This window comes from Mustela nigripes, chromosome 6 (genome assembly GCF_022355385.1).
Source record: "Mustela nigripes isolate SB6536 chromosome 6, MUSNIG.SB6536, whole genome shotgun sequence".
In the NCBI taxonomy this organism is placed as follows: Eukaryota; Metazoa; Chordata; class Mammalia; order Carnivora; family Mustelidae; genus Mustela; species Mustela nigripes.
This window is the reverse complement of record NC_081562.1, coordinates 29,954,290-29,974,377: the sequence shown is the minus strand read 5'-3', so window position 1 is coordinate 29,974,377 and position 20,088 is coordinate 29,954,290. Positions and strand designations below refer to the sequence as shown.

The 20,088-nt window shown below is 43.2% G+C and overlaps 1 pseudogene; it reads right to left on the bottom strand.

Moving 5' to 3' along the window:
* Positions 1-2,305: 2,305 nt before the first annotated feature.
* LOC132020254 (small ribosomal subunit protein eS12-like) lies at positions 2,306-18,145 on the bottom strand (annotated as a pseudogene).
* Positions 18,146-20,088: the final 1,943 nt, after the last annotated feature.

Genomic DNA, 20,088 nt, shown 5'->3' with positions numbered 1-20,088 from the left:
ATAACCCGGTGAGGTAAGTGCTATAATCATCTCTATTTAGAGAGAGGAGACATAAAGAACTGAGCAAAAGCCGCATGTAACTACATGAAATAAGACAGGCTACCTTAGCATAACTTTCTATAATGGGAAGTTCTTGCCCAAGGAGATACAGTTGCAAAATATTTGTTTCAAGAACATCTTGAGAATTCATTTATCTGAAGAATAGACTGTCCAACTGTGAAAGCCAGATTGCTTATCAAAGTGTTGTTTACTTATCAAGAGTTCCTTCAAAACCAAAGCCTTGCTGAGTTCACCAGTCTTAAACTATGATATCACAAACTTGACCCAGTCACAAGCAGGCCCCCATGCCGAAAATCCCACTTTAAACCTGACTGCCTAAACCTTATAAATATTCATTCCTGAAGTCCGCTTTCTGAAACACACTAAAATTTTGTCAAGATGGACTCTCCCTTATTGCAATAAGCCACGAACTTGGCTCTGCTTGACCAAGAGGTTATTTTGGTGGGCTTTTCAGGATTAATGCCCCATGCCCAGTGCTTTACTAATGTGTCCACTAATTTTGTATGGAGAAGGAAGTAAGGCCAGGATTTACTATCCAAATGGACCTACAATTCACTTGGTGAAAGAAAGCTAAGTTTTAAATGAAACTAAGAGCAGAACTCTTTGTGTCTATTATATAGCTCAACATAGCATTAAACTACTGGGTATTTACCCCAAAGATACAGATGTGGTGAAAAGAAGGGTCATCTGTACCCCAATGTTTATAGCAGCAGTGGTCACAGTTGCCAAACTGTGGAAAGAATCAAGATGCCCTTCAATGGACTAATGGTTAAGGAAAATGTGGTCCATATACACTATGGAGTATTATGCCTCCATCAGAAAGGATGAATACCCAACTTTTGTATCAACATGGACAGGACTGGAAGAGATTATGCTGAGGGAAAGAAGTCAAGCAGAGAGAGTCAAGTATCATATAGTTTCACTTATTTGTGGAGCATAACAAATAACATGGAGGACATGGGGAGATGGAGAGGAGAAGGGAGTTGAGGGAAATTGGAAGGGGAGATGAACCACGAGAGACTATGGACTCTGAAAAACAATCTGAGGGTTTTGAAGGGGTGGGGGGGGGGGGGGAGGTTGGGGGAGCCAGGTGGTGGGTATTATGGAGGGCACGTATTGCATGGAGCACTGGGTGTGGTGCATAAACAATGAATTCTATTACGCTGAAAAGAAATTTAAAAAAAAAACTGAACTAAATATGAATGTAGACTAAAAGACAGAAGCATATACTTAAATGAGTATAGCCAAAGACATCCTCCAAACTGGCCCCATGACAATAAAGGGTTAGGGTGAAGGCAGGTACCAGGAAGTGTTAGGTACAGAGATTCAAGGTACCAGCTTTGGATTCAGAGATGGGTTTAAGTTCTGGCTTCACCATTTGCCAGTGATTTGATGAACAATATTAACTTCCCTGAACCTCAGTAGCCCACCCATAAAATAGGAATAATATTCATACCTACATCATCGAGTTAATATGAGGACTAAATGGGACAGTGTATGCCAAGAGTTTATTATGATGTGATCGGTGGTATATACTGTTATTATTATAACTCATGACAGGATTTTAGGGCTTGGGGAGAGGGAAGATAAGGTCAGTGGCATACTTGAAGGGGACTGGAGAATTCAAAGAGAAGAAACAAAATGTCTTATAAGCTGGGGATTCAGGATTGAGTTTTTCTGTAGTGGTCTGGTATTTTTCCAGGAAGACTGGTTCCCGAGGCCAGAAAGAGAGTTTCCTTGCTCACCTGTCTCTCGATTTATTCTAGCACTGTTTACCTCTCTGTAGGGCTGCCTAGGCAAACTTTAGGATTGTAGCAGAAGCTTGACCCCAAAAGTTTAAGAATTTAGAACCCTGGGAGAGAGAAGAAATCTGTCAGTGAGAAACAGCTAAGTGTTTTCGTGGGGATATGTAGGAGGTGACTACTGTTGTTTTTCAGATGTTATCGCTGGTGATGCAAAAGAACATGAGCTCACGGAGTCCAAGGTTGTTCTTTTCCAAACTTGCTTATTCACCAACCAAGCCAGTCCTGCCCAGAAGTATAGAGAGGAGGTGTTAAGTGATCCCAGTGCTTACAGCTTGCCATGCCAGTTTTATGTCTGGTCTCCACTGATGAGTACTCTTGGGGAAGGAGGCCATGTTTCTCGTTATTTGTAGAACTATAGAGCTACTGTTGATTTTGAATTTACCATGTATCCCTAGGGGCTGCTGCTTTGCATGCATCATCTTATTTTTTTATTTAGCTAGTTACTGAGGGAAAAGAACCCAATTTTTTATTCCTTCATTTCTTGGATTGAAGTATTCCTCGATGACACCCTTGGCCTGAGACTCCTTGCCATAATCTTCAACCACCACACAACCCGGTTTTCCCTCTCGGTCAGTTTTACAGAGGGCTGCCCATTCCCCTGGTTTCTCTCTCTCTCTTTCTCTCTCTTTTTTAATTAAAAAAATTTTTTTTCTCACCATAGCACATACCCTCCCCTGGTTTCTTGTCAACAACCTTAACTAGGTTGATTTGGAGTTCAGCACAAAGGGCCTCCAACAACTTGCCACACACGGGCTCATCACAGTTGGATGCAAGCACTCAAAGATGGGCTTGGCGTTCTTTTAAAGCTTCGGCAGTCTGGGGATGTCCATGTGCTAGGTGGTCATGGATGAGGGCGGTCTTCCTTACCTCTTGGACAGCAGTGTTAATGTCCATTATACCTCCAGCAGCTATGCCTTCCTTGGCTGTGATGGTAGGTTATAGATGCAGCGAAATCTTGACTACACCAAACCTCTCCTGGTGCACTACCGGGGGGGCAGCAGGGGAAGAGCTCCTCATCTTATTTAATCCTTTTCACAAAACTTTCCAGGTATCATTACACGCATCACTGAACTCCTACTTGACTCTCCTGTGGTTTCTCATTAACTACTCCCAACTTAGGGAAAGAGATCTGGGTTCAAGACAGTACAATACCTTGGAAGCAGACAGGAGAGATGTGTGTGGTGTTTGATTGCATGTGGGAGCAGAGATGAGTAGGGAGAATCAACACTAATGAATTCAAAGCAGAAGCAACAGGACGGAAAGAAGACGGGTTGGACAAGAAAGGCTAAGGACTTCAATTTAGTAGTGTTGCCTTGAATCGTAACTACGCATTCAGGGAAGGGTCTCGAAGTGTAAAGATAGAAATCTCAAGGGTGATCGTGAGACTATGGGACTGGAAAGGATGAACTCTTGTCTGATTCTAGTGTCCCACTTGGAAAATCGGGCAGTTTTCCAGACCCCAAATGAATTATTGGAATAAGGTTAAAAGATATAAAATAGATTATTTTTATATCACTTTCAATTTTATCTTGTGTGATTTGCCTTTTAAGTTAATACCATCTTAAGATGTAGTTCACATAGGTTTTAATAATTTTAGCTCCATCTCTTATCTCTTTAAGAAATAGAAGAGTGATTCATTTCTGTATTACTTAATATCCACCCTTTCTCAGTAATAGTTAAAATGTAAATAATAGTTCTTCAAGAGTAACCCAAGGGTAATGGCTGAACTGTGCCAGCCTTGTGAGGTAAACATAAACCCTTTCACAAATGTTCTAACTTGTTGAACTGTGTATTTTCCAAGTTTTAAACTTAAAGGCTCCAGTAAGCAATCTTAAAAGAAGGGACACCGCCCTAGGAAAAGTGAGATTTGCCAGACTCTTCCTACCTCCTTCAACAACTCATCTGACATTCCTGAGCGTCTTCTATGGGCAATGGTCTGTGCAAGTTCTCCATTGGATCCAGAAATGAATGAACATGAACCTGAACAAAAATTATAACACAAATTAGGGAATGAGTCAGGGCCAAGCTATGCAAAGTTTACAAAAATCAGAGAGGGGAGAGAGTGTTAGATGGAAGCCCTTAGAAAGTAGGCGGGATTTGGATCTGGTCTTGGATGGGTAAGTGGGGTGAGGTGGCAGGGGAGGGGGTCAAGGAATAGGGGTTTGGAGTAAGTAGAATGGGCAATAGCCTATTTTGATGGAAGTGGAAATTACAGTTGTCTGGCCTCGATGATAGCGTGATGCTATAAGCTCCCTGGTTTGCTTTCTAAAGAGAGCCATTAAAAATTAGGTAGGGCGGGGGCACCTGGGTGGCTCAGCAGGTTAAAGCCTCTGCCTGCGGCTCAGGTCATGATCCCACGGTCCTGGGATCGAGCCCCCCATTCGGCTCTCTGTTCAGCAGGGAGTCTGCTTCCACCTCTCTCTCTCTCCCTGCCTCTCTGCCTACTTGTGATCTCAGTCTGTCAAATAAATAAATAAATTTAAAAATCTTAAAAAAAAAAATTAGGTAGGGCGATTTTCTTTGCTGTCACTGAATAATGTGAAAAGTATCAGTGCCAGATATATCTCTCTGCCCTCCAGACACACCCTCCACTTTTCTTCTCTTCCTCTCCTCCCTGGCAGGAAGTCCTGTAGAGACTACTGTCAAGGATCTTCTCTTTACCTGTTGGTTTGTCCAGTAGGGTGTCCTGTAAAAGATCCACGGAAAGGAGTGCATGAAGAGGGAGTTTATTTGCCTGGCTTCCTTCTTCCAGGGTCCTCTGGGCTTTTGCAGCCCACACAAGAATTTCACAGCACCTTCCAGCCTTTGGTTCTGAGCTCTTTCTCCTCTTCTGGTTGGGTGCAAAGAGTCTGTTTTGGGTACTTCTTTGATCCTATTTGACACTATTCCCTACACCCTGCCATGTCTTTGTAAAGAATCCTTTTATTGCATTTTCCTCAAGTTTTCCAAAAATAAGAGTATTCTCCTTGCCCTGAACTCCATCAGACCAGGGCAAGAGATGCACCGGGCATCTGCTCACCTCTATCCCGGAAGGGACACCAAGGGCCTTTCTTTATACTCTGGGGTCCCACACTCTAGGCCAAAGTTTACTGGAAGGATGTTTAGATACCTGAGTCAAATTAGACCAATCAGATATCTTACAGAAGTCTGCTTTAAGAAATTCTTCATATGGACTCAGGACTTGTGGTTTTTTTGCACAGGAAGTGGACTGAGAAGCAGAGACAGTTGGTCTGTGGTGACATTCACTTCTGGAAGTTGTGTGGTTTAATGATTTCTCAGTCCTTGGTTCTAGTTCCTTCTGAGAGCCAAGTAGATTCTTGTCCTCAGTTCCTACGAGATACCTATATTTTCTTCAATAACTACCACATACACAACAGTCGCGAATGCATGCACAAGCACACAGTTTTGTTGGGTTAAGCACGTTCAAGTTATCTTCTGTTACTTACAACCAAAGACACCTAACTAAGAGAAGACCCAATACCCATAATCCCAGTTAACACTTATAGAGTTGTGGTGTGTGTGCCCGACTCCATAGGACTTAGCTCGTTTAATGTTCGCAACTACTCTGAGAAGTTTGTTTTCTTGTGACCCAAGTTTTTCTTGACTTAAAAGTTCTTTTCAATAACTCCCTCTAAGTGCCTCTCAGTTTTTTTCTGGGTGTTCCCCAAGGAGAACCTCATTAAAGAGTTTCTGATCGCCAACTACCTATAGTGGAGGTTTCCCTGTATCACCAACAAGCACTTCTTGGACACAGGCTGGGTGTCCTACCATGAGACTCAATTCTAACACTACCAACCCCCAGAGAGAGCTGCAGATCTCACAAACAGAGGGCTCAGTCCTGCAGGATCACCTTCCACTTCAGACACCGGCAGCACGCCCAGGTGGTTAACCTGTACTTCTGACTGACTGACTTCTGACTGAAACCAGAGGTTCCCACTGCCCCCTCCTTGAGTTTAATTAATATGTTACAGAAGCTCAAAGAACTCAGGAAACCCATTTTCTCGCTAGATTACCAATTTATTGCGAAGGATTTTAAAAGAGGCACGTCAATAGCCAGATGAAGAAAGGCACAGGGCAAAGTTTGGGCAGAGAGCACAGAGCTTCCATCATCTCTCCAAGTGTGCCGCTTCCTGGGTCTCTTCGTGCTCGCCAATCCTGAAGCCCTCTGAGCCCTGGCCTTTGGGGTTTTGTGGAGGCTTCATTACACAGGCAGGATTGGTTAAATCATTCATCTTTGGTGATGAACTCAACCTCCAGACCTTCTCCTCTCCTCCATATGCTTTTCAAAAGTCACCTTATTAACATAAACCCAGTAGTGGTGGAAAGGGGCTTCTTAGAGATAACAAGAGACCCATTTCACCTTACTGTCTGAAGCAATTTCAGGAACAAAGCACAAAAGTCCAACTATTATGACAAAAGATGCTCCTACTGCTCTTATCATTCAGGAAATTCCAAAGATTTTGGTTGTTGTGAGCCAGGAACCATGGACAAAGACCAAACATCTATTTCTCACATGAGAAATAGATCTTTGGTCATCCGGATGACCGTATTGTATTTCTTGTGAGTCACAACCTTGCCCTCATTTTTCCTCATTACTCAGTCTTTTGGCCCCAGTCCCCACACACAGTCTCTTCTGTTCTTTTTCTTCATCACAGACGTCACTCCATACCGTGAAATGACAACAGCTGTTTCCAACCGTCCATCCGCGGATGCTACCAAACGTTCTGTCCTCAGGATGCTCAAACATCTCTGTGTTTGATGAAAAGACAGTCTCCTCTCCCTCTGTGTCAACTTGGTCATTTAGCACTTCTCCGTGTGGCCAGAGCCTCTGTAATCTCTGAGGAGATTCAAGAACTAATGGTAGAGCTTCCCAGCTGTGTCCCTCAACACAGGTTACACAGCACATCAAGTCCCCCAGTCCTTGGAACACCCTGATGGGGCTGGGGTGATGAGCCCCAGCATTGCCATCCAGCTTTGAGTAGTCGTATATCATGAACCCTACTGTGGCCTACAGTACCATTTTCTGTAAATACCACGTCTTGCCATGCCCGTGAGCCTCTTAACCTCGTGCCAATCACAGGAGATGCAAATCCAGTCTGGACCAGGTCAACAAGAAGCTTTGTGCCCGTATTCAGGGCTTGCCTTTTCTGTTTTCTGGTTTCTCTTCCCTGTTAGCAAATAAAACTTGCATCCAAATGAAGAAGCCAATTGTGGTGTATGTATGAGTGTGTGGGTGTGTATCATTAGGGAATAAGAAAGATGTTATCTGTACTGTCATTAGCCATCCCCAAATACCCTATTCCATAGACCAGCCCACTCTGACCATGAGGAGACAGTTATGGAGAGTTAGGTCACTTACCTGAGGTGACACACTAAGTCAAAGAGCCTGCAGGATTCCGGTCTAGGCCTGCCTGGCTCCAGAGACATGCCTGAGTCCGCACTCTTTGCCACATCCTGTCTTCCTGGCATTCCACTGATTAGACTCGGACCCCCAATCTCTATTTTGGGAACACATTCTGGGGCAGCTGTGGAGGTGCCCCTCTCAGAACTCCCTTCAGGACGGAACGGTCACCAGGGGTGCCGTCAGGCCATGGCCTCCAGCTGCAGCAACTTTGGGGTTTGGCACAGTGTTTGAGGCCACGACATGAAAAGATACTCTCTCCAAACTTGGAGACTTGGAGACTTGGAGACCTCAGACTTGCTCTGTGGTGGAAAGGCCTGCGCTGGTGACTCCATCTCCTTTCCCCTTAATCATTCATAGGCATCACCCACAGCAGATCGCTTAGACTCCTGCCTCTGCCATGGTATCTGCTCCCTGACTCTGCCATGGTATCTGCTCCCTGACACAAGCTCCCTGAGAGAAGGGCCATGCCATAGCTACAGCACTTTGTATATAATGAGTTGGTCTGTCTTTCTTTCTTTCTAATGAATAAGCAGTTTCACATGGTGGCAATGAGCAGTCTTCTTATACTAGTTCTGGGGAAACATGGGACCCAAAAGCTCAGAATGCTATGGGTCTGGGAAGATTTCTGGGTCCCATGCTCAAAGATTTTACCTCAGTGGCAGGTAGGACCAGGACACTCCAGCTTTAGGAAGCACCCTGGTGTGTTTACAGTCAGGCTGTCCACAGAACTTAGCTGAGAAGCATCACTTTTGAGAGTGACTACACAACTCTACCATTCTCCCCTTTCCCCACCACCACCACCACATTCGTTGGCATGGGTATCCCCATGAATTTGGGAGACTCTTGGAATATTCTTGGATCAGGATTTTTTTGAGCTCCTGGATATGTTCCAGCCTGCATTTGAAAATGAATAAGTCCCCAAGGGTGGAGTGTAAAGCTTGCCTTGAACCTGGACAAGATATGAATTGGCCGTCCTACCAGTTGGCATCCGGATGTGGGAGCTGGGATTGTGAAAGGTAAGCAAAGCCGTTAGCCTCAGGTTAGTTACAGTGGGGATTGCTGACGCGTGAGTCATCATGGATGTAGGAGTTGGTCTCGTCCAAACCCACTTCTTTGTTATGGAAGCAGAATGTCTTCTGTTCATCTCTATCCTTCCTTCAGAGGTAACCTCAAATACCCTTTTCTGACTCCTCCAAAAGCATCCCTCCTTCCAAGATCCCCTGCCTCTCATCCTTCCTTCCGCAGCAGGACATTGTATTTAAATTGCTTACTTCAGCTGTTTTTCCTACCCATTAACCTGAAAGTTCTTTGGGATTGAAGTACGTTTCTTTTCCTCTTTTTATTCCAGTGCCCGGCCCCAGCTCCTAGAAAGGGGAGCAAAACTGAGGGGATGAACGGAGGGAGGGAGGGAGGGAGGGAGGAGAGAAAGGGTGGGGGGGTCAGCGCTGAACCGACCTCAGGTGAGCAGAGGCCTTCGTTTCAGTGCTTCCTCTGACCCAACTTCCCACACCCACAGCCAATATCACATTAACTTAGAGAAAATGAACATCTATTTCAGAGTCATTTATTTTTTGTGGTTTCAAATGAATCACATTTGCTTTAAGTGAAAAGAAAATAATTGTGAGGACATTTTTTTAAAAAGTAAAATTCTTCTTCTACCCACTTAAGCACCATAAGTGACTCTTAATCTCACAAAACAAACTGAGGGTTGCTGGGGGGAGGGGGGTTGGGAGAAGGGGGGTGGGATTATGGACATTGGGGAGGGTATGTGCTTTGGTGAGTGCTGTGAAGTGTGTAAACCTGGTGATTCACAGACCTGTACCCCTGGGGATAAAAATATATGTTTATAAAAAATAAAAAAAATTTAAAAAAAAAGTAAAATTAAAAAAATTTCTAGTCAGGATGAAACTTGGGATTATAGGAGGTAAGGTGATACAGCGGGCCTTGGAATCAATTCGTCTGAGGGTAAAATCCCACTTGGTTGCTTACTTACTACTGACATAGCATCAGTATCCTCATGTGTAAAATGGGATCAAGAATGTTCATACCACAACAGTTCTGGAACCCTAGCAAAGGGGCTGACACGTAGTAAGGACTAACCAAATATTCATTACCTTCTTTTTCTTTGGCAGAACTTAACAGAATCCTTGTATTTGGAGATCAAATCCATTTTGTGATTTTCAAAAAATTTCTAAATGCATACACACAGATTAAATGCTCCTAAGTACATGTTACATGAATGAGAAAATTGTTGCATTGCTTCTGCCTTATCTCAAATTCTAATTTTAGTTCACTTCAGTGTTAGGAAGCGAATTTAAAAGGATGGCAACATGACTCAAAAGATTAAGATTTTCTATCCAGAAATCTTGATTTAAATCTTCAGTGGTTGACTTTTGAGGAGAGTGCAAATGTTGGCATTATCTTCTTTATTAGCAATTTGTAAAGAACTGGGATCTCACACAGCTGTGTGCAGCTCAAAGATGTACCAAGCAAAGAATAAATTTCCTGCCCACGCAAACTCAAGGCAAAAAACCCACAAGCTGTCTTATATTATTCTGACAGCCTGAGCAAGGTTTCTTATTTTTCTCATAAAACAACTCGACCAAAGAACAAGAATTTTCCACTATGTAGAATTTTACCTTGTGGGATAACAAGCTGATGATATATTTGTTTTAGGAGAAACTAAAGGCTTGGAGTTACAGAAATGTATAGAGTTCACTCTAGCAATTTAGCAAATAAATATTCTCCCCTTAAGCCTCAAGCTGACCGGTGGTATGATTTTGACAAGGTCCTCTCATTCCCTCTTCAAGATGCATACCACAGGAGACCAGTTTTTCGTACTCACAGTTGTAGTATACTCAACAGATTGGCCCAGGTCAAAGAGGGCAAGGCTTCCTTGAAATCCTGTTGGAGCCCACCTCTAATTTAAATGGACACCAATGGCAATAGGGGATTCAACAGTGTTTATTCTGCTTATGGTGCCATTTACTGGAATCTGTCAGTGTAGAACATGGAGAGGACTGCAGCCATCTAATATTCTCAGTAAAACTAAGTAACAGGCAAAGACCAAGGTAAATCATCTATTGGGCACTAATTCTGTCAGAGACATTTAGCATTCTGTGTATTTGTGTATCTGTTTGATTTATACTTCCTTACATTCTGGAATGGATGTTTCCAGGACCTCTTGTATTTTCTCTACCCTATCCCCTAATATCAGTCATTCCATAAGGAGCCCTGGTTCTTTTATTGGAAAATGTATCACCTTTTATGACATAGCCTGAAGTCATGTAGTTTCTCTTTGCTGGTTGAGTCACAAAGGTCCACCCAGGTTGAAAGCAAAAGGGACATAGACTCCATATCTTAATGGAGGAGTAGTAAGATGACACTGTAAGAGTTTCTGGATGAGAGTATCGTTATGGCCTCATTTGGAAAACAGAAGTTGTCACAGGTGATCAGGGTATCTCAATGAGAAGGTAAAATTTGAACAAGAACTTAGAGGTGGTGAGGAAGTCGGCCTATCTGTGGGAGCAATGTTCCAGCTGGAGGTAATAGTTAATGCAAATGAAAAGATGTTAAAATGAGACCATACTTAGTGTTTCAAAGGAACAGCAAAGGGACCATCATAGCTAATGGAGGAGTGGTTTGGAGAGTCATAGAAGAAGAGGATGGTGAGGTAAAGGGAGGAGAGATGAGACTGATTATAAAGAACCCAGAGGACATGGCTAGAATTTGAATGAGCATGGAGTGATGAAGGTATCTGACTTGTATTTTGAAATGATCTCCCTTAACAGGACTATCCTGTTGAGAATTGACTTCAGAGGATGAAGGTAGAAGGAAGTAAACCAGTCAGGAAGCTATTGCAGTAATCTGCTACACAGAAGTGATGGTGGTCTGGACCAGGGTGGTGGCCATGGAGGTAATACAGAGTGGTTGGATTCCGAACACTTCTGAAGCTAGAGCTAACACAATTTCCTGCTGGAATGAAAATAGAGTGTCAGAGAAAGAGGAAAACCTAGGATGACTTCAAAGTTTGGCCTGTAAAACTGCAAGCATAAAGTTGTCAATTGAGAGGACTATGGATGGCGGAAAGATCAGAAGCTTATCTTTGGAAATGCTGATTTCCAGATGTCTATTAGACATCTAAGTAGAAATGTCAGGAAAGCCTTGGGTATACACATCTGGAGCTCAGTAAAGGGGTCTGGGCTGGAAATAGACATTTGGGTATGATTGCACGTAGATTTGTATTTCAGGTCATAATGACATCACCAAGAATGTGAATAAAGATAGAAGAGAGGGGCGCCTGGGTGGCTCAGTGGGTTAAGCTGCTGCCTTCGGCTCAGGTCATGATCTCAGGGTCCTGGGATCAAGTCCCGTATCGGGCTCTCTGCTCAGCAGGGAGCCTGCTTCCCTCTCTCTCTCTCTGCCTGCCTCTCTGCCTACTTGTGATCTCTCTCTGTCAAATAAATAAATAAAATCTTTAAAAAAAAAAAAAGATAGAGGAGAGAATCAAGGACCAATCCCTGGGGTACTCCCACATTAAGAAGGAACCATCAGAAGAGACAGAGAGGAAGTAACAGTAAAAGGGAGGGGTATGTTGTGTCTGGGAAGGAAATGAAAAAGTATGGCATGGAGGAAATGTCACTCAGTTCAGTAAAAGAAGGATCCAGAATCTGACCATTGGATTAAACAATATGGAGGTCATTGGTTTTTCTTGATGAGAGCAGTTTAGATGGAATCATAAAGCTGAGTGTAGTGGTTTTAAGAGAGAGCATGAGGAGAGGGTTTAGAGAGGGCATGGCTATCTCTTTGAGGATTTTCAGTGCAAAAAGGAGTAAAAGAATTTTGGGGCAACCATCAGGGGAAATGAATTCAAGAGAAGATTTACATGCCCATGGGAATAAGCCAGTAAAAAGTAAAAGACTGATGATTTAGGAGAGAAGTGGTAAATGGCTGCCATCATGTCTTTGTGTAGGTGAGGGGGACGGGGTCTGGGGCTCAGGGGTTTTCATGGGAGCACATATTATTCCTCTGATTTTAGGCAGAAAGGCACAGTGTGTAGATGCAGATGCTGATACATCAACGCAGGATTGGGGGCCAGTTGAGGGTCAGTTGAAATTCTCTTCCAACGGATTCAATGTTTCTGGTGAAGCAGGAAAGGAGATCATCAGCCAAGAGTGAAAGTGTGGGAGGGTGTGTTAGAGGTTTGAGGAAAAGGAAAAGGTATAGAATAAGTATCTTACAGCAAATGGGAGAGTGAATGCATTAGGGACCTAGGGTAGGAATTCCGGGCAGCACCAGGGGACCATTTGAGGATTGTTGTCTTACATTCAGCAACCTGTGCTTTGCTCAGCACCACCTGTTTTATGGTTCTCCAGCCCCCTTCAAGGACAGGTATGAGGAGGCAGAGAGGTGGATGTAAACAGGATATGACGAAGCGAGACATGGTAATGGAGTTGTAGATGTAAGCAAGGGAGGGTTATGACGGCTGGCCCTGGAACTCAAACTGAGCAGGGAAGGTAGTGAGGAGACATCAAAGGGATGAAAGACAACACAAACTTTGTAGGATCATTGCCCTGAATGTTTCAGCGGACAAAAAGCAGAAGAGTGTTGTGCCTGCGGGCTAACTTTCACACTCCAGTGACCCTGCCCACTAATAAACTTCAGCTTAATAAATACGCAATAGCTAATTCCTATTTCGTTGAGCTGGAAAGCTTTCTAGGGGAAAACAGAAATGAGCTTGAAGTGGGAAAGAAGACAGACCTACCCCTCCCTTGACGGTAATATTCACAAAAATTAGACAAGGAAATAAATGAATTTCTCGGTGTGTGCAGTAAACGCAAAAAGGAGTTTCATAGATAGTCTTATTTTATTTTTTTAATTTAATACCGGAGTGTGGTTGTCCCATGAAGGGTGGGATCAACACCCCCTGCCCCAGAATTTGTTTGGATGAGAATTTGAAGAAACTTATTACTCACACACTGAGGCTTTCTAGGGGGATCAAGGAGCCACCCAAGCTGGGCTGAAGCTGGCCGGAGAGAAGCAAGGAAGGAGTGGGTTTTGTGTGTGTGATTAGGAGGTCGGAGTTCCGGCTGGAGTGATGGGATCTCCCCTGATTGCACCAAGAGAGGAAAGGGACAGACTTCCACATAGGACTCGCCCAGATGCAAGGCAAAAAGCAGCAGGAGGGTTGGGAACCTGAAAGTTGTCAGGTGTCAAACATCAAAAATGAAGTCAAAGTCTTTATTACAAATACACGTCACAAATCTATAGGCAATGGGGTTAGCCTGTGCTTAAAATCTTAAGCTTTGGAGTCAGGCTGACGTTTCAATCCTGGCTCTTTAACTGTGATTCTGAGGTCTTTGACTTAAGGCAAATTAGGTGAAGTGCTTAGTTTCTCTGCTGTGTCTCAGTTTCCTCATCTGGCAAAGGGCCACAGAAGTCCGTAACTCCGGTTGTTGTGAAGCATAACCATGTTGGTAAATGGCTTAGCGTGCTTTTGTGATTTAGCAAACCACATACCAATTCCTGAAAATTCTGAGTGACGTTTCCATTTCGGATGTGTCGTAGCTGAACCGTGTCTTCTTGCCGGTGGCTCTGAATGTGTTATTTTTTGATGATTTATTTCCTTTAATTTTGAAATCATTACACATTCACGACGTACAAACTTTTCCCTTCACGCTCTCTTGTGTTGAAGTCCCTCTACTAGTTTATGGCTAGGAAGCAAAACTTCACACTAGGAAAGTAAGAGAAGGAACCCTGGGTGAATCAGCTGAGGAAGTAAAGGGTTATTATTATTCGTCTCCGAAAACTGAATTTTTCATAGCTAGATTGTCTTAAATAAGAATGAAAGCTAGAATACCTTTAGCTTGTTTTGAGAAAGCGCAGTATGACCTTTTGACATTGTTTATTGGCATCTCCTACCTGCTCAACACTCATTCATTCATCAATAAGTTTTGAGCTCCGGCCTTGCTGGAAACAATGGCCCCAGGGATTGGGCCACTTGTACAAGAGGACACAGACTCTCCTCTCATGGGACTTGGTAGTTTGGTGGGTTCCGTGGATAATCAAATCATCCCATTGTAACAACCAGGGATTTTATTTGCAAAAGACAAAAACCAACTCTTGTTATCATAAAGGGAAGAGGCAATCTTGGAATGATGCCGCATCTCCCACGGATCACTCCAGGAGACCCGGAGAGCCACTGCTCGTAGAAAGAGAGTTACCAAGGGAGCCTCAGCTCCTGATCCAGGTCCAAGGTGGGTCAGGGCCTCCCAGCTGCCCCTACAGGACCACGGCCACGATGAGCCCGAAGCTGCCCCAGCTTCCTCGTGGCACCTGCTCTACATTCATCCAGGAGCTGAAGCACCCAGTGGCTGCCCTTACGCCCGCAGCCTTGACGTCAAGTTGAGGAGCTCACAAGAAGACACTTTGTTTTCTGTGCTGGGAAGTAGGAAATGCTGGACAACCAATCCAATAAATACAGTTCACATCGACGACACATGGAAATAAAGAGGAATAACAACTGTTAAAGTGCTTTATGCAGAAGGGCACAAAATTCTTGGTGATCCCTCGTCGTCTTTAGGGCTTGAGCTGCTGGGACCCCCCGCCTCCTGGGGAGGCACCTTCAGCCAGAGCCGTTCCCACACCTCAGTCCTTCCTCTGCCTCTTCCCCTACGGGTCCATACCTGCATGCCACCTGCATTTATGTCCACTTTCTTCTACTAAAATACATCTACTTTTTGTAGGACTCTTGTGAATGGAGAGTCAGCATCATCTGCCATAAATAACAGGTGAAAGTAAGAATAAATACAATGAAGGGAAACAAAGCCATTTGGATCTAGCCAGAGACTGTGCTGGAGGTTCTGAGGTTGTGGCTGGCTTCATCGGGGGTTGGTACTGAGCAAATGAAGGCACCAATCAGAGACTTCATCCTTGATCTTAGAAAAATTAAAAGGCAGTAGAAAAGGGACAAATCTTTAATCTTTGTATTTATTTATTTATTTATTAATTTATTAGACACTCTCTGGGCACCATTTAGTATTTTTTTCAGGATTTTATTTATTTATTTAACAGACAGAGATCACAAGTAGGCAGAGAGGCAGGCAGAGAGGGAGAGAGGAGGAAGCAGGCTCCGATGCGGGGCTCAATCCCAAGATGCTGGGATCATGACCTGAGCTGAAGGCAGAGGCTTTAACCCACTGAGTCACCCAGGCGCCCTTCTGGGCACCATTTAAAATTAACTTCTACACCACTGCAAGTTAGTAACCTATGCTCGGGGTGATAAATATTAGAAAGACCGTGGGCTTAAACATGAGCAAGGTTTGAGTTTGAATTTCAGCCCCTGCACTTCTTAGTCCTGTGATTTTAGGCATATTCTGTACCCTCTCTGAGCTGCAGTATATATATGTGCATCTGTAAAATGGATGCAATAAGTACCAAATTTCTTGGTCGTGTTAAATAGATCCATGCTTTCCAATTTCTATTGCACATACGGATTACCTGGGGATCTTGTTAAAATGCAGATTCTGAATTGCTAGGCCTGGGATGAGGTCGGAGATTCTGCATTTCTAATAAAATCTCTGGTGGTGCTGATGCTGACGCTGTCATTTTGTGGACTGCGTTTTAGCAAGGTCGGAGTTTGGTGCTGTCAGTATGGTGGCTCCCCGCCACAGGGGCTCTCGAGCCCTTGAAATGCGGGGTAGGGCAGCTAAGAGTGGAAGGCATACTTTTATTTAATTTCAATTAACTTTTGAACCCTGATACTTGGTTAGTTATTGGAAAAGAATTTCTAGTATACTTGGAACAGCTTATAAATCTCTCTTTTCGGCTGTGGATTTTGTGAAATGTAGTTAACGGAACATCTCTCTCCAATGCAGAGTCGAGATAGGCTCCCAGTATAAAATAAACAGCACATTTTGAAGACCCAGTTTTAAAAAAAAGGTAAAATATCAATAAAGTTGCTACTGATTTCATGTTGAAATAATATGTGGGTATGTTGGGATAGAACATATTATTAAAATTAATTTCCTCTGTTTCTTTTTACCTTTTTTAATTTTTTTTTTTTGATGTATCTATTAGACAATTTAAATTGATCAAAGTGGCTCACGTTATATGCCTGTCAGACAGTGCAGGCCCAGATCAGGGAGCACAGGGCCTGTCTCATCAGCTCCCTTCCTCTGTCTCATCTGGGCGGGTGACCTCTGGGTGGAAAGAGGATGTGAGGTGGTGGAAAGAGACAAGGTTTCTTCCTTCCCGGCAGAAGGCTGTAGCAAGAAGCCAAGATCCACAGCAAGTTTTTGGGCTCACAGACTCTTTCTTCTGTGGTGGGTTATTTCCACTATGTTCCAAGGCAGGCTTTGCTTTTTGCAGAGGTGAAAAAGGAGCGTGTCAGCAGTCCATGCGCTGTGGCTCAAAGCCGGCTCTCATAAGAAGATGCTCGCTTTTCAAGAGTTAAGGGTCACGGCGAAGGGCTCATTGACCCAGCCTCTTCTGTGACTTCAAGGGGAGTTAATTAAAACAGCATGGGCTCCTGTTAATGTGCTGTGTTACTTCCTGGTTGATTCAGCAGTTGCAAAGGAGGCTAGAAGTTTAATGAAAGCAGTAATGAAGATATCTGCAGATTTGACGGTGACCAAAGGAATTAGCAAAAAGAAGTGGGTAGAAATGAAAGTTAGTTTTTTCATATCACGAATTGCATTATGGTAACCTCCCTTCCCCACTCTTGTGGAAAAAAAATTTTTTTTAACGAATTCAAGCAAATATTTACATGTGGAATCAGACCTGGCAGTAAATTCAAAGAAAACTATTAAGGCCAGAAAAAGCTGCTTCTGTATCAGAGGCTTGGAGACTCCAAGTCTCAATTAACCTTTCTAAATAAGAACTGACAGCCGTAGATGGAAAATGGGGCGGGGGGTGGTGTGCGGGGGACTAAAATGTTTCTGAAGAATGTTTGACTACAAAGTAAACAGCCCGAATAGAAAATATTAAATCAGATGCTGCCTCCACATTCCATAAAACTGAGGATGCAGTAAAATGTACTGTATAGTTAAAACGCCTGGATAAAAGAAATTATGGAACAGTTTTAGTCTAGTGATAATTCAAAGTTCATGGAACCAGTTATGTTGGCATAAGAAAGAGAATTTATGTTTTGTATTTACGTTAGATCTCAGCACGAATTTGTACTGTTGGCAGTGCAGGAATAACTTTGAAGATGTTTATCTTTAAGTCTTCTTGTCCTTTCTGTCACCAAATCAAACCATGAGAAAATATTTACTAGGTAAGGTACTCTCTAAAGAGTAGAACGTCTTTTTGTAACTCCCCCAATTTTTTCCCCACAAAATTGTACAGTAAGTATTTATTATTCTGACCCAGGATTTATGTTGCTTTAGGTGGTAGCAAAAGGAAGGCGGGGTTAGCAAATTCATAGTATAATCAAGATTGCAAGGGGAAAGATTTAAATAGTAGAATGGAACACATTAAAAGCATGCATTTAGAAGCATTCACTGTCATTTTCTAAAAAAAACTATTATCCAACAGTTATTCTCATCTGAATGCCTTTACAATACAACCCCACATCTCAAAAGCATCTAGTTCATCGAGATAAGCCTTTCCCATTAGCCTGTTCTAGGGAGAGTCTTAGTGTATTTTAAACGTCTGTAATTCAATTAATCTTAAAGGGTGGTGAACCGAGACCTACTGCTTACCTGATGAGCTTGCAGAGCATGGAGAGATTGTCTGTCTGCACTGCTCCTTTGTCCCAAGCTGTCTTCTCAGGATGGCCTGTCTCTGGCGGAGCCCTGTCCGTGTCTTGGGTTCCTAGCGGTTTCTCCACTCCGCATTCTTTAATCCCGGATCTCCCATTCTTGCTGGAATCCATCCTCCAACACACCTGTCCGGCATGGCTACTGCACTTCCTGCATTATTCTCCGTGTTCCTTTGTCCATCGCAGAGACTGAGGATGGTGTCTTTTTCATCTTGGTAGCAAGTCTGCCTAGAAGAGTTCCTGCGTAGGGTAGATGCCCAGTGAGGTTTCTGGACTGGGACTGAGAGCATGACTTCGAGCTACTCCTGTGAAGAAGAGCCTGCTTATCACCGCCGCACTGCTCTGCTCTCTCACTGTTGCTCGGCTTGGGTCTTCCACACTTGCGTCTTGGGGATCTGATCACTTGAACCTTTCCCTATAGGCCTACCTCCATCTCCTTCTCTCCAACTGAGGGAGAAATGGCGTTTTTGCTAATGTCCTTCTCCCAACTTCAGAAGGTCGCACATAAGAGTGGCTTGGGCCGTTGCTGTTTGACTCTACAGGCCTCCCGAGGGAGGCTCTCTACCGCTTCCTTGCTGGGCCTTCGATCACACAGCTCTTTGCACTTTTTCTTCCTTCTTCCTCAGGGGGGGGCCTCCTGTGAACCCACATCTTCTGCTCCCTTCCCCTCAGCCGGCCGGTCACGGAGACGGATGTGCCCTACCTCACGCCTTCTCCATGGGGTTGTTTTTCTTCTTAAACCTGGGTGATAGGATTAAGGGTAGTTTTCCTTGTCACTACGTGCTTCCCTTATTTAATAATGAGCGTGGATTATTCTCAGGATTTAAAATGAAGACCAAAGCTATTTATATTTGCAAACGTTTCATAACAAATAGAATCTCCAATCCCATATACATTTTCCAATCCAACGATAAGAGGTAATGTTCCAAAAGGAAAAGCATGAGTGCTGTTTTCTTACTAACACGACCAGCCATCATTCTTTTGTTCTGCCTTCAAATTAACTCCGTCACACGATAAATCCGACAAGACCTTTATATTTTTATGCAGGCTAAAAATGCCTCATTTATTCAGTATAGATCCGACTGTGAATTACACATGTCATCTGCTTTCCAACTCTTTTGCACTGTCTCCCTTTCCAGAAACTGGAGAGGAGAAGAAAAGAGCATAAAAATAAAAGGATATAATTCAGCCATTTGTTATTTGTATTAAGCAATGTGTTGGAAAAGCTTGAAATTAATAGTTAAATTTCGTATATACGCATGGAACTGTTATTCCTGGGTCTTCCAGTTCTGTAAGTAATCAAGACCCACTGCAGACTTTTCCAGATCAACATGCATGTTTCGAGGCTGTGTGGACTTCAAGCGACAGACTCTGTCAAAGTTCTCCGTTCTTTAAAAAAGGAAAACCAGTATGCCAAACACAAATACTTTTCAGAGAAATGGTCTCTTTAAATTTGCTACAAGCATTGTAGCAAAACTAAAGCATATGAAGAGAAAAAGTTGCTTGAAGTTAACAGAATATGCTGAAAATCTGCATTTAGAAACTGTGAATTACATGTTTCGTAGAGGGAAGAGGTACTGAGGGTTCGTTTACTCCAAAGGAAATTAATTTACACTCATTTCCATTATTTAAAAATTAAGACAATAATAAAACTTTGAAAAGCCCAATATTAGAGTGAGAACACTTTACAGCTGGATTCAGCCTCAACTTTGTTTTCAGCCAGAACCTTGGGCAAATCACAATCTCCTGGGGGTCTTAACTCACTCATCTATACAATGAAGAGAAGATAGGATTGTCTGGTCCAGCGTGCTTGTTCCTTATAGTGCTAGAATTTGAGAGGCTAAGGGTTCCACCCCAAGACCTCTGGTCAAGGCAGGTAATATACAGCAGTGAAAAAGACTATAGAGTGAGAAGAATTTTTCTTGCAGGGGAATCCTGATATTAGCAAGCTTTCCTTATTTCACACTTGATATCAATAAAAATATTTCATTTCCTTCTTCGTTTTGCTATAAAAGAAACAGTAATAAATGGTCACCAACACTAATAAATGACAGGGG